The following is a 15,291-nucleotide window of genomic DNA, read 5'->3' on the forward strand; positions in this document are numbered from 1 at the left end:
TACAAAATAATAACAATTGAAAAGGAGGGGTGCAGGCATTACACAGAGCCAGCTATGTGAGTGCTCACTCCTACGTCTAACTTCAGTCCCAGGTGACTCGTAGGTTCAGCTATGTGAGTGCTCACTCCTACGTCTGACTTCAGTCCCAGGTGACTCGTGGGTTCAGCTATGTGAGTGCTCACTCCTACGTCTGACTTCAGTCCCAGGTGACTCGTGGGTTCAGCTATGTGAGTGCTCACTCCTACGTCTGACTGCAGTCCCAGGTGACTCGTGGGTTCAGCTATGTGAGTGCTCACTCCTACGTCTGACTTGAGTCCCAGGTGACTCGTGGGTTAGAATGTGAGAAATATTGTTTCCCAGCAATGCTTCCTGGTGACACCCTAATCAGTTTTTAAAATCAGTGGTGTAGTAAGAATTTAGGATGAGTGAAATTCATTAAAAAAAAATTATGCAGTGGTGTAAATGCGGCCAGACGCCCAGCTATATGCTACATTGAAGCAACAGTCCCAGTTTTCCCAGAACATTCCTAGTTTGATCAAAAAGGGTGTGTATGTCTGGAAAGGGGAGTTGTCTTGAACAAGATATGTATGGCTTGTGTGGCTCTGGATGTGGTTTGTGTGTATAGGGTGTGGCTCGTGTTGACCATGGGTGTGGCTTGTGTGGATCTGGGTGTGGCTTGTGTGGATTTGGGGGTGGCTTGTGTGGATTCTGGGTGTGGCTTGTGTGTGGATCCTGGGTGTGGTTTGTGTGGATATGGGTGTGGATTGTGTGTATATGGGTGTGGTTTGTGTGAATCTGTGGGTGGTTTGTGTGGATCCAGGGCGTGGCTTGTGTGGATCCTAGTTGTGGTTCGTGTGGTTCTGGGTTTGGCTTGTGTGGGTCTGGATGTAATTTGGGCAGTTCAGAGATGTGGTCAATTTTGTCCAGAATTTCCAACTGGGAATGATGGCAGGTATAGAAATCAGTATTATTTTTTCTCCAAAAATACTAGTTGCCTTAATTATGTCTTAATTAAGTTGTAAGATTCAGATATCATGACTGTCATTATTCAAAGTGGCATATGTACATTTAATTATTTTATCTACATCCATTTATGTGTCAATGTAAATGTGCTTCCCTGTATAAATTGCACCTAGATGCAGAAATCTCTGTAATGAAAGTAACGAACAGCGGCCAAATACTGCCCCTAAGAGGAAATGTAACAAGGTAAACTAACAAAAAAATGTTATATGTGCAGTCGGCACCTCCTGAAGTTCATAAGGATCCTTCATCCCACATAATGAAATCTAATTTTTGCATTTGTGCTTAATGAAGTTGTTAGTTACTATTTAGTTCCTTTGTCTCCTTGAACTTATTTTGAATATCTGGCGCTTGTATTAACTATTGAGCAGAAATATAGCGCAGTAGAAGGATAAGAACTAAACAGGAGGGACCCCAAAGGATGTTTTTTAAGCTACAAACTTAATCAGTGTAGCTCTTCACACTGCTGGGAGACAAGTATTTAGCTTGCCAATACTATTCTCTCCTCCTGTCTTCACCACTTTTAACTCTGCTCTCCAGCTACCTAGCCCTCCTCCTCGAGGACCCTCTTCCCCCCCATCCCCTCTCGCTCCCTTCTCTCCCCTCTGGTGGTCTCCCTGTCATCCGCGCCCTCCCTCTTGGGCTCCGTCGTATGCGGATCTTCCCCTCTCCCCTCCCCCCCGCCCCTAGCTGTGCTTTGAGCTCATTGAGTTACTTTGCTTAATGTTTACTGTACTGTGCTGTCTCACCTTGTATTATATTTTTGTTTGTCCCTGTACGGCGCTACGGACACCTAGTGGCGCCCTATAAATAAAAATTAATAATAATAATAATAATACTATTAGTCCACGGAATGACTGATATAAGCATCTTTATGATTCAAGGGAAGGGAAAATAATTTCAAATACCCTACAATTGTCATCACACAGTTGATATTTGATCCCTCATTAGTGTTTTGGTGATATCAATATTTTGTATGAGTAAACATACAGTGGATATTTACAGATTCATATTGGTAGTCTTATTAGCACATAATAGGTCTGTTATGAGTTCTTACGATTCAGGAGTATTGGAATCCAAAATACCCCTGAAATGCTATGACACTATCAGTATTTGATTCAATACAATCTAACTGGTTAAAATATTACATCAAACTATATGATTAATCCGATCCAGTGTTTAGAATAATTTGTCATTGGGGTAATCAGGGCTTATCAATTGCTGTAAAATAAATCCAGACCAAAGTTAAATCCTCTATGATTCAAATAGAAAATTAATTGACAGCAAGTTAGTGAACTGTTATAATATATAATTACTAACGACAGAGAGACAGCAAAGTAGTTTTTTTACCTTTTTAATAGTATTGTCCATAATCACAATCTCACTTTCATTTTTTTGTTTTTTAATATTTTGCTAGAATTGTTTTTATTGCATACCAATAAAATATATACATTTTATAATGGATTATCATACACAATAATCAAAAGAGTGACCTATAAATACAATTCTTCTGTCCCTTTATTTTGTTTTCTAGATATGTCAGTCAGCATGCCAGGCCAGTAAAAATTATGTACCAAACAAGCTTTAGTTCTGGCAAGACCCAAATCTCATGCTAGGGGTATCTCATGGGCTACTTTCAGCAACCCTTCCCTATAAATTTGAGGTGCAACTAGTTGCCTGTCAGCAATTGCATCTGGATGCATACTCGTGACATTTTTCTCTCTGTACAAAAGGCCATGTTCCCAAAAAATTTATCTTCACCTTCAAGACAGGACTGACTGACCCTCCCCCTCACTGTCGATAAACTGGGATCAGTGTTTTGTTCTGCTTTGAAAGTGTCACTTCTGAGCTTATCAGTGTCGCACACAACATGAGGTCGCTCATCCAAATTACTGCCTGAATCTGCAGCTTCTATAGTGAACTTCTCTCCACACTTGCAGGGGTTAATGCACAGCTTTACTGCTAATACATTTGATACATTTTTACACTTTGGGTCACCTTCAGAATTGGGCACATGTAAATTGATTTGACCACTTAAAACATTAGCAGACATGTTATCTCATTTAGGCACAATCGCACATATTTTGCCCTGATCAAATTCACAACCTTTAGAGTGTTAGTCTATCCAACAAGATCATTATCTTCAAACACATTGGCAGATAATCCCTCCCTCTGCATCACAGGTACCTGCAAGTCTGCATGAGTATTCTCAGCAGCACATGAAATTTCATTACATATTTTTGCACTCAGGTCATGCTGGTCAGCAGAATCCATTTGAGAAAGAATAGGGTTAGTTTGCTCCAGTGCATCAGAAATTACATCACTTTCATTTATATAACCTGCATGCATCCTTCCCAAATCAGTTCCAAACAATACCGTGGCAGGCAGATTGTCTACTACCCCAATGTCTCGTATTTCTCTGCCAGATCCCCAATCTAGGTATATCCTGGCTAGGGGTACTGCAGAATGTAGGCCCCCACTCCTCGCACAGCTATAGTCTTCCCGGGAATAATGTTCTCTGGGCTCACTAGAGCTGGATGTACAAGAGTCAGGACTGTGTCAGTGTCTAACATCCCAAGAGCGACTTGTTCTCCTACCTTAACGGATTGCAGATTGTCTCTGGGCCGTTCTTGGGGTCCTCCTGCACACAGGACAGCTGGCACTGGCTTTCCTGCTGGGCCCCCCACAGGAGGAGTTGTTTGCGTATTTTTGGGGCAATTGACACTGATGTGCCCCACTTCATCACATGTAAAACACCTGCAGCAAGTTGCCAAAACAGATTTCTCCTCCGCCCCCCCCCCCCCCCCTTCAAAAGATGCAGCAACAGCTGGTTCGGTTGCTGGGGAACTCATGGCTGATTCTCCTGGTTGCCTCTCTTTCCACGTAGTTTTATCCTGGTGTTCCCCATCTCTTCTTCGTTACAGGAGCCATGGTAACTGTGTACTTGTGGGCCAGGCTAGAAGCTGCTTGCGCTGTCTTAGGGTCACGATCCACAACCCATTCCCTCACCACAGCTGGGCACAATGTGAGGAACTGCTCCTGGAGAATAGGATTCTTTAGCTTATCTACCTGCAATCGTACCTGCAATCTCTCAATCCATTGATGCACTAACAGTCCAGCATAGGTATCAGAGGGACTGCGCCGTGAGTCTCGAAAATCCGCCTGTAAGCCTCAGGAGCTATGTTGAAACGGAGTAACAAGGCTTTCTTAATTGCAACATAATCGCCGTCCAGTACCTGGCGAAAGTCTGCAAACACTTTCAAAGCTTTCTCTCTCAGTCCAGGGAATAAATAGCTGGCCCACTCACTGGGGTCCAGTTCAAACTGTCGAGTAGTCCTTTCAAATCCCCTCAAGAACGCATCAAGGTCGCTGTCCTTTTCCAACACGGGAAATTATTCGTGCCTGGGTTTTTTCCTACCCGGACCTCGGTCCGCCGACTGGCTGTTGAGCCTGGCTAGTTCCAGCTGGTGTTCGCATTCGGCTTGACGCTCTGCAGCGGCAGGCTCCCTGTCTGCAGCAGCGCAGCATTCTGCAGCCCCTCTGTCTGCACCGTGTTCTGCAGCCTTCTGGTTTGCTGCAGCTTGGCGTTTGGCAGCCTCTTGGAGTTGCTGGATCAGCTGCAATGATGTTGTAGGATCAGCATCCTTCAGCTGTTTGAGAGCAGTATGAAGGTAACTGTCCAGGGTAGACTTCCCACTTGATTGAACAGAGGTATTTGTGGTAATGTCCAGTGCTGACTGCTCTCCTGAAGCACAGAGGTTTTCTCCACTGCCTCCTCTGACTCTTAGTTTCTGATCAGCCTCCACAAGCGCTTGAATCAGTTGCTATCGGTTCCAACAATTCCTCTGTCGACACACAAAGCCAAAAGCTGATCCTATTTCATCACACAAATATCAACTTTAAATTTAAGTGTACAAATAAGCTAACAAGTATTTGTCTGCAACATGAAAAAACAACCAGTATTTAACTTATGTGCAAAATAATAAACTAATTTGCACCCCTTGCATTGTAACATGGTTTTGTCCAGAAAAGTTCTTAAGTAAGAAAACGTACTCAATTTCTTGCCTAGGTTCCTTAATGAATCAGACCTATGGTCAGGATTTGAACTCATGACCCCAGTGCAGCATTTTGGGGTAAGTTAACCAAATAATAAATTAGCACTGTGCATTAGTCATCTATGAATATGATTCTGTTATCCAAGTATTATCCTTCCTTTAAGATTGGTTCATGACAAAGTAACAACAACTTGCAACCTGTAACACATTAGAAACATTTATCATTTGTTTCCTGCTGCGTCAAGACATTTGCTTTTATTTTGATAAATGCCTCTCTAGAGTGCACCCCTCGCATGTAAACAAACAGTCCTCTCCCTGCGATTGCAACACACTCTGGGATCATCATGCTACACAAATATGTTATCAATCATCATTTATATTTTATTGTTTTGCATCATTCTGGAATTTTGTTTTTTGTATCCTCACCCACAGATTTCCACAGAACGAGTAAGTTTGTTTTGAAATGTCTCTGGAAAAATTCTAAGGATAACTGTACGTGATTCAGGGAGTCTAAGCCGGTGTAATTCACCTGAGATGTACTGCAAAATACAGGAAAGGAGTAGAATATTGTATTTTTCCATTTGGACTATGATGGAACAAAAGAGAAGAAAAGAAGATTTTTTTAAAGTGTAACAAAGTTTTAAAATTGCGTATATGTATTTTTTTTTACTCTTGTTGCATAACCCTGTCTATTACACTGGAACTACTGATGTAGCAAAGTTGCCACATCAGGAATATCAATCTTGTTAATTATCTTGGTTCAAACAGCCCATGGAGGATTGGGAAGCACCCCAGTATTTTGAAGTGTGGTACTGGTATACTGTGGCAGGGGGGCAGCTGATTTTTACTTGAATACACCCCACCATAGAGGCACCAGCACTGCACTGGCTAGCCTTCGGCTGGGTAGTGGTCCTCCAAGTTCGTGGTCTGAACTTTATACTGGAAGCCAGCCAAAGATGATTGATGACTTAAGGATGGGGGCACACTGCTCATTTTTTAAAAAACATTTTAATCTTTTAATTTTACAAAGTACACTGTGCATGGGAACTCATTAATCTCAGTGAAAGAATAAGACGAGACCCGATCCCCGTCAGTCCTGAACTGGAGCAGAATTCAGGTTCTTTTGCAGAGCTGGTATCGCCGTGCATGGCAAGGAACACCCTGTATACGCACACCCACTCCAGCCCATTATCTCATTACAATAATCTCGTTCTGCAAAATATAATCTCATTTCTGCATTACTCTACAAGAAGAGGCGCACCAGTGCACCTAGATTCAATGAGAATGCCGTCGCGCCACCTAACTCAGTTCACTATTAAGCGCATCACCTCCTGGTGTCAACGCGTTTTGCAATTGCTGTCTAACTCAGAGATGTCCGTATATAAAGGCTGTAAGATGCACATTGGCAAGGATATTAATTTGTCATGAAATGGCCAATTGAAAGAACGGAGCCTTGCTCAACTTCTCAAAAATGAACATTTGCTTTTTATATTTCAATACAATTCTGCTCCAGTGGGCCAAGGTGAGCCATACCGATAGCTGATGGGGCTAAACCACGCCCAGTCATCACCTGCCTCCCTCTGGTTGTACAGTTGACACCCCCTGAGTCCAGGACATGCTGATTGGTTCCTAGGTTTTTAATTTGCATACAGCACCAATCACCTGACTCCCTCTGGCTGTATGGCTGACACCTAAGTCCAGTGTCAGGAGCCACAACATGCTGATTGGTTCCTGGATTTCTAATTTGCATATGTAGTAGTCGAGTACTGATGGGATTTCCTTCCCTTACCTTGTTCTCCAGACACGATTAAGATTCTTTTTTATTCGGACATCCGGTGGTCAGGAGATAAATACTTAAATGAGAGGGACAAGGATTGGTCAAATAACTTGGGTTTATTAATAATGCGGTAAAGATAATTTTGGTAAGCCACCGCGCCACTGACCCCTTCAACTCAATGGTAATGACAAAACACTCATTTGATCAACATAGAGCACAATAGCATTTAACATATAATATACAATAAATCAATTTTCAGGTAAATCACATAACATTAACATCATCTAAAACATTTGGTGCACCAATATTATCCCTGGTAACGTTACTATATTTTACACTCAGTCCTGGGTTGAACTGTGCACAGGAATTTAGTAGAAGTGCTGCACGTGGTTGGGGCCCATAAATTACTTTTTCATGCCAAATAAACTGATGATCTTTTGTATTACACAGTCTCTGTTGTGTGTACTCACAGACCTCTCTATTTTCTCTCCTCTCACACTGTTCTCAGTACATAGCTCAGTCTGTTTAGTGGGATTTCACAGATCTCTATACTGCTTATTTGTTTTCAGTACTTTCCTTTTTACTCACACCTCTCTTTGGCTCACTTCTTATCTTCTTCTCTTCTTACACTTACTTCACCTTTAATCTGCTTATAGATCACTTTGTCCGATTTTTATTCTGTCCCTATTTTTCTCTCTCAGTCTATGCAGACACAGGGATCTCTCTCAGTCTATGCAGACACAGGGATCTCTCTCAGTCTATGCAGACACAGGGATCTCTCTCAGTCTATGCAGACACAGGGATCTCTCTCTTCCTCAGAAGTCTAGAACTTTCCTCTCCCCACTGCCTTCTGGGAGTTCACAGTTATTACCAAAGTTAGTGGACTTGTTGCTATGCCACACACTCCTCCTTCCTGTTACTCCCGGCAACCACCAACCACTCCCAACTGTCACTTCTCCCTAAAGAATTTTTTTTTTTTTTTTTTAAATCTTTATAAACACTTTTAACAATTAACAAATTAAATTAACAAATTAAAAACATATAGATACACCCCAGGGTACTCAGATTTTGGGGCACCACACATACAGCACCCATCACCTGATTTTCTCTAGTTGTATGGCTGACACCTCGCTAAGTCCAGTGTCAGGAGCCACTACGTGCTTATTGGCTCCTGGACTTCTAATTTGCATACAGCACCCATCACCTGATTTTCTCTAGTTGTATGGCTGACACCTCGCTAAGTCCAGTGTCAGGAGCCCCTACGTGCTTATTGGCTCCTGGACTTCTAATTTGCATACAGCTCCCATCACCTGACTCCCTCTGGCTGTATGGCTGACACCTCGCTAAGTCCAGTGTCAGGAGCCACAACATGCTGATTGGTTCCTGGACTTCTAATTTGCATACAGCTCCCATCACCTGACTCCCTCTGGCTGTATGGCTGACACCTCGCTAAGTCCAGTGTCAGGAGCCACAACATGCTGATTGGTTCATGGACTTCTAATTTGCATACAGCACCCATCACCTGACTTCTTCTGGCTGTACAGTTGAGACACCCGTGTCCAGTGTCAGGAGCCCGGACTTGATGATTGGTTCCTTGCATGCATCATTTATACTGCATACTGTGTGCAATATGCTGGATGTTAAAGTGCTTTCGGCATATAGAAGTATGTCCTGTGGCAGATATTATCCTGACACCCGAAAGGGCCACCAATCAGCAGTTGTCTGAAATCACCCGAGATAAGACTTAATTTGTGGTTGGTCAAAAGATGCACAGCATTCATCTTCCTTAAATTAGATACTGTGGCTTAGAAACTGATATAGTAGATAATTTAGTAAAAAAAAAAAGAGGAATTCACTCAGTAAAAATCCCAAACTTTCCCAACTGTAACGCTTACAAACAGATTTTGTATCATATAAGTTTTTCCCTACACTGATCATTTGTTCTGCTAGAAATCTTTGTTATCTATTTCCATTTACTAAACGGAAGTACCGTGATTTTATATATCACTGATCGAAGCAAATACTTTCACTCTATTGTGTTGTGTTTCCCATTCTCTGAAGGAGACACAGGATAGTATTTTTATTTAATATATATTTTACAATGCTCACCGCCAATCGCTTTGATTTTGCACTGGCATTTGCTATAGGGTCCATTCAACACACTTCAAGGTGCAGTCCTACGTTCTGATCCTTGGAAACTCCTCTGCAAACTCAAAGTGCAGTTTGCTTTGTAGGGCTGTGGGAAAATCAGAGGAGGTGCGCTCTGCAAAAGTGTAAACGTCACGTCAGAGCCCACGCTCCTATCCCTTTAGTACTTGGCTCTGTTGTGTATGTGTCAGGGAAATAATATATCTGTTTTATGATGGAGAGACACTTATTATACGGCATCAGAAGCGCCATTGCGCACTTGCGCACATGTGTGCAATATAACTGGCGCACCCATCATGAAATAATAAGCGTTGCCCCATCATAAATAATTATTGCACCTGTTGGCAATCAAGTATTATTGTCTCTTAATATAATTATGTATTCATATTGCCCCCCTAATATTGCCCCCATAAGTTCATTGTTAATTCGTTTTGTCCCCATAATTATTAAATAATGATTGCCACAATCATTCATAAGTTAATGGTGCCTCCTCTTATGTTATTAATGGCAAGATAGCTAACTAGCCTATCAGAAGCAGGTCTTTTTTTTTTGGCGGGTTTAATTAAACCGCCGGCGGGTTTAATTAAACCGCCGGCGGGTTGCTGCACACCCCTGCAGTTTTAAATTGAAGCCGCGCTGTAGTAAATGCAGTTTGGGGCACTAAACGCCAGGAATTAATGATGATGTGCGGTGGATTATAACCACAGCACAAAGCGAAGTCCGATACATTTACCCCACCTTCTAAAAACAAAAAGTAGAGGTGTTGCCCATAGCAACCAATCAGATTCTAGCTGTCATTTATGTAATACATTCTAGTAAATGATAGCTAGAATCTGATTGGTTCCTATGGCTAACACTTCCATGTTTCCTTTTTAGAAGGTTTGATAAACATACCCCCAAATCTCAATGTAGTGAGTGGCACAGTAGTCAGCATTGCCATGGGCTCAATTCCCACCAGTCCCTAGGTTTCATACACCAGGGGGTAAATGCATCAAGCTGAGAGTTGTCCGGTGGGTTTGAAAAACCAATCAGATTCTAGCTATCATTTATTTACTACATTCTACAAAATGATAGCTAGAATCAGATTGGTTGCTATAGGCAACATCTCCACTTTTCAAACCTGACGGAAAACTCTCAGCTTGATACATTTACCACCTGGTTTCATAAATGCTCTCCTAGGTCCATAGCCTCAGACTGCATAAAGACAACCTAAATGAATGTAGTTCTACTTCTTGCACTTTATCCAGCCTTTCTGTTGTGTCACCCACTTTCTTGAACTTGCGTCATTAGGATGTAGACACTAAGGACTTTCTTACCTTAAAACCGAAAATTGGGATTCCATTTATTATTGTGTTTGTGTTGGATGTTATATCCGTGGCATGCCATGGATAACACTCGATTGACTCATTGCCCCGTCTGCGTTTTGCTCTTAGCAAATGAATTGCCTAAAACACTTCACTAGTGTAATGAATAAATAATCCTTATTTCATCTGTTTAATTTATAATCTTTTACTGATGTATTATATTTACTTAGTAGACTAGTTTTATTTTCTCTGGATTACAGCCAAATGGAAAACAAAGAATGCAAATTTCCTGCAGAAAAACCTCAAATACATTACATGAACACAGGGATTTCGGGAGATTAAAGGGATTTAACTCTTAATAATGAGCATCTTAGCAAGGACAAAGGCAATGCTAACCATGCATTGATAAAGTGCATCTACACATGAAAAACTTTTGGCTGATGACTGTCAACCATTCTTGAATAAAGAAGATTGAATAGAATAGTTTACAGGAGTTGATTAGTCTACTGATCTACCTGCATATTCAGGTTTGGAACCCTGGTTAATATTATGGCTATGTAAGAGTTAGGGTGAAAACTATTATGTGAAGGTTGATCGGGGGCACCCCTCAGGGAAGTCGGGGGGTCCCGTTGCCCAAAACACAGTCTGCAGCCATTTTTGTGGGGATTTCCCTATGTTTTAATGAACCTTGGCTTCAACAAAATGGCCACCACTATGGATCTTATTTTAGCTCTAGTGTATGGTTCTTTCTTATGTGTGCCCCTTGTGTTTATGTGACTTTAGTGAAAAGATATGCAGCAAAAGTATGATACCTGAGGGTCTCTGCAGTTTCCTGGCTGCACAAAGTGAGTAACTGTGACACTAATTGTCTTTTTAAATGTTTACATTTAAGTTGATGTAAGGGGAGATTAATATTCATTTTGTAGTCTTGTATTACTTTTGTATTACTTTTCTAGGTATTACATTATATTAATTTGGTAAGATGGTCAAGATTGATTTATATAAAGGAAGTCAATATTAATGCAGTTTTTTTTAATGTAGTTTACTTTATGTAACAATATTTTATTTTTTTAATTTAACATACGCTATTACATTCACATATATTGAACTTTCTAACTTTATTCGTTTTCTGGCAAGTGGTTTTTGTTTTGCTTTTTCCCGAAACTCAGCATTTGGAAACCCCCCCCTCTAGAAATCCTGCGTTTGCCCTCTTGTAGTTAATACTTTTTAAAAGAAAAATATTTGAGCCTAGGAGGATAATTCTCAACTTGGTCTTACTCAGATAAATGGAGTACTCACTGAAAGTGTGGGACTTTCCATCATTGCAAACAACAGTGTGAAGTATTTTGCATAAGTGTCATATGCAATGAAGGTGACCAATAATCACCAATAATGTCCATTTGGAATAACAGTCACATGTGGTGCAGAACAGCAGTCCAATCTGCATGTGTGTAGTGACTCAGCCCTATAGTCATTGGTTTTATATCTTCCCCAAACTCAAGGTCAGAATTAATGTAGCCAGCATACTGCTAGGAATGTCACATGACCTATCACTGTGTCACATGACAGCATTAAAATTATGCCTAAGTGTAAATGTAGCTGATATTTCATTTACTGCTTGGGCTTCTGCAGCTAATATGAGCATCCAATGCATGACCTAGACCTGCAAAAGAAGGAATAACTATAAATTTGGGAGCCCTGCAGAAAAATGTTGAAGGGGGGCCCCTTCGTATGACCTCATCCCAAAATATTTAGGTAAGAAACATTTTGAAACAAAGTGCTGAGGACTCGTAAAATAAGAATGGAATCAAGTAAATATCAACTCAACCTACAAAGATAATGTGCCAGCATTAGTGAATAAATTAAAGCTAAAAAGACGTTGGATAATTCAGCAAGATAACAATACAAAACATGCCTCAAAGTCAACCAGGAAGTACTTACAGGGACAAAAGCTTAAGAGTTTGGAATGGCCCTTATGGTCTCCAGACTAGGATATTATTGGAAATCTGGGGGAGATCTGACACATACAGTGCCGGCAAGAAGACCTACGAACATTTCTGAGCTGGAAGAGTTCTGCATGGAAGATGGAGAGACATTCCGACAGCTAGAGTGGAAAGACTTTGCTGGATACAAGAAGGTTTCTGGCAAAGGAGGTGTCAGTAAGTACTGACTGACAGGGTGCCCAAACTTCTGCACATGCCACATTCACTATTTTATTGTCATTCAATCTGTTAAATCCAGCAAATAAATAATAATTGTGCATTAATATGTGCAGGCAAATGTCATGTTTACGTTTGTACCCAGCAGAGGTTGTGTTAACTTAGAGCTTTAAAGAAACATGCAATTTGACCAGGTGTTCCCAAACTTTTGTATACAACGGTATGGTGGGGCATTCTGGTGAATGTTTTTGTTAGTGCACTGTTACTAGCCATTTTATGAGGTTTTTAAACTGTTTATTTAACTTTTCCTGCAAGATGGTTCTAAACATAAAATATCACTCTTAACAGCCTCCTCTTTCAAAATAGTACAATTTTAGGGATCTTGCTTCCGGGAATCTCATAGTTCTGGAGATACCTCTGCTATTCCTTTAGCGAACACTTCTACTAGGTTGAAAATGATTGGTTTTCCAATACAGCTGGTTGGATGGCTACTTGGTCTGTCTAAACAGTAGCTGTATAGCTTAGGGTTGTGATTAACTGGGTGTTTGCAATGATAGCAAAGAAGTCCAGCATATGTATAATCAGTTTATTGAAGCACAAACACTTAGTTGCTGAAAATGATTGTGTCTTGAAGAACCATAACGCAATCCAGGGATAGTAGGAAATAAGCAGAACACAGTTCGGGTATAACAGGATATGAACAAAAACTTATAGTGCAGTAAAATACAGGCATAGGCAAGTGGTGCGAACAAGATGCTGGAGGAATCCCGGTAAGCTGTAAGTTTGGAATGATGGTAGAGCCACAGCTACACAGGAACAAACAATGGTTAGCAGAATGCCCAGCAGGATGCATGGGGAGAGGCAGGAATAAACAGGGGATTAACTTCTGCTATGGGGGATGAAAAAGTCATAACAGCAGCACCTCTGGTAACTTAGAGGTACTGCAGGAAAGACACAAAACAGGACAGAGGGCCTGATTCATTAAGGAACTTAGCCAAGAATTTGAGTAAGTTTTCTTACTCAAGTTTTCTGGACAAACCCATGTTGCAATGCAAGCGGTGTAAATTAGTTTATTATTTTGCAAAATACTGGCTGTTTTTATCATGTATCACACAAATACTTGATAGCTTATTTGTACCCTGAAATTTAAGGTCGATATTTGTGTGCTACATGAAAAAACAGCCAGTATTTAACTTACATGCTAAATAATAAACTAATTTACAACCCTTGCATTGCAATATGGGTTTGTCCAGAGAACTTAAGTGAAAAAACTTACTCAAATTCTTGCCTAAGTTCCTTAATAAATCAGGCCCAGAATCCTAACACTTGGGGGTATATTTACTAAACTGAAAGTTTGAAAAGTGGAGATGTTGCCTATAAGCAACCAATCAGATTCTAGCCGTCAGTTTGTGAAATGTACTAAATAAATGATAACTAGAATTTGATTGGTTGCTATAGGCAACATCTCCACTTTTTCAAACCCACAATTTATACCCCTTAGTGGTCGGCATCAACATGTGTCCTAATAAAAATATATGCTCATAGCAGTTTTCAAGCACATTAATTTATTACTTTTTAAAAAAAACATTTTCCCTAATTAATTGGAAAAATACCCACTGGTGTCAAAATACATACTTTTAAAACAATGTAAACTGGTATTGGGGTAGAATACAATGTTTCTAATGACCCCATTCCCACTAGCAATTAGCATTAGCTTCGTGCTCCATTTATTTGTGATCATGGCAAGTGAAGCGCTGGGATAGACTGGCATCCATTTACCTCCCCCAATGCAAGTTAAAGATCCCACTACCCACCACATGTGGTGAGTCACCGGCGTTTAGTGCAATGCCAGTGGGTGAGGGCCCAAGAACATAACAGATCTGAGTAACCATAAGGGCTGTAATCACACCTCAGCGGACAGCGCCACCTATAAGGCTGCACTGGCTCTACGCAAGGATCAGCGGACAGCGAAACCTATAGGGCTGCACTGGCTGTACCCAGGGATCAGCGGACAGCGCCACCTATAGGTCTGGCCTGGTTGTACCCATGGATCAGCGGACAGCGCCACCTATAGGGCCGCACTGGCTCTACCCTGGGATGAGCGGGCAGCGCCACCTATAGGGCTGCACTGGCTGTACCCAGGGACATTAAGGTGAAGGAATTTCATATATTCTCAGCTGACAACAATATTAATAAAGTAAAAAATGTTTGCTGAATCCTCAACACATCTGCATGACTGCTTGTTTACAGGAAACAATTTTCGCAGCAGATGTTGTTGACATCTGCTGATACAAATGTGCGCTTTAATTAATTGAGACAATAAAATGCGTTATTCTTGGCACTATGGTGATGAATTTCATATCAGATCTTGCACAGATTAGCTTGGTTTCCAAGACGACACATATTCATGCAAATGTGTGCTCAGTCTGGGCTTATTCCATGGTTAACTGGACTCATATATAAATATATATATATATATATATATATATATATATGCTAAATGAGCAGGGAGATGGGAACAATGCTTAGACAGATTAAAAAAAGCACTAATTATTAAATAAATGTATTTTTTAGATAAAGCAGTCTAAGAGCACTAACTTGCTTTGACGCTGTGTATGGAGCTGAAGAGGATAGAACAACCAGGGCCGTAACGAGGGCTGTACGATAGGGGCGACCGCCCAGGGATGCAACACTGAAGGGGGGCGCAGTTTATAACTATTTTAGGTTAATTTGGTTAAAATTGAGAGCTCGGGGGGTGGCATTTTTGTTTTTCGCCCCAAGCGCTAAAATTTCAAGTTATGCCTCTGAGCACAACCTTGTACTCTTCA

This window comes from Mixophyes fleayi, chromosome 5, assembly GCF_038048845.1.
Source record: "Mixophyes fleayi isolate aMixFle1 chromosome 5, aMixFle1.hap1, whole genome shotgun sequence".
NCBI classification, from domain to species: Eukaryota; Metazoa; Chordata; class Amphibia; order Anura; family Limnodynastidae; genus Mixophyes; species Mixophyes fleayi.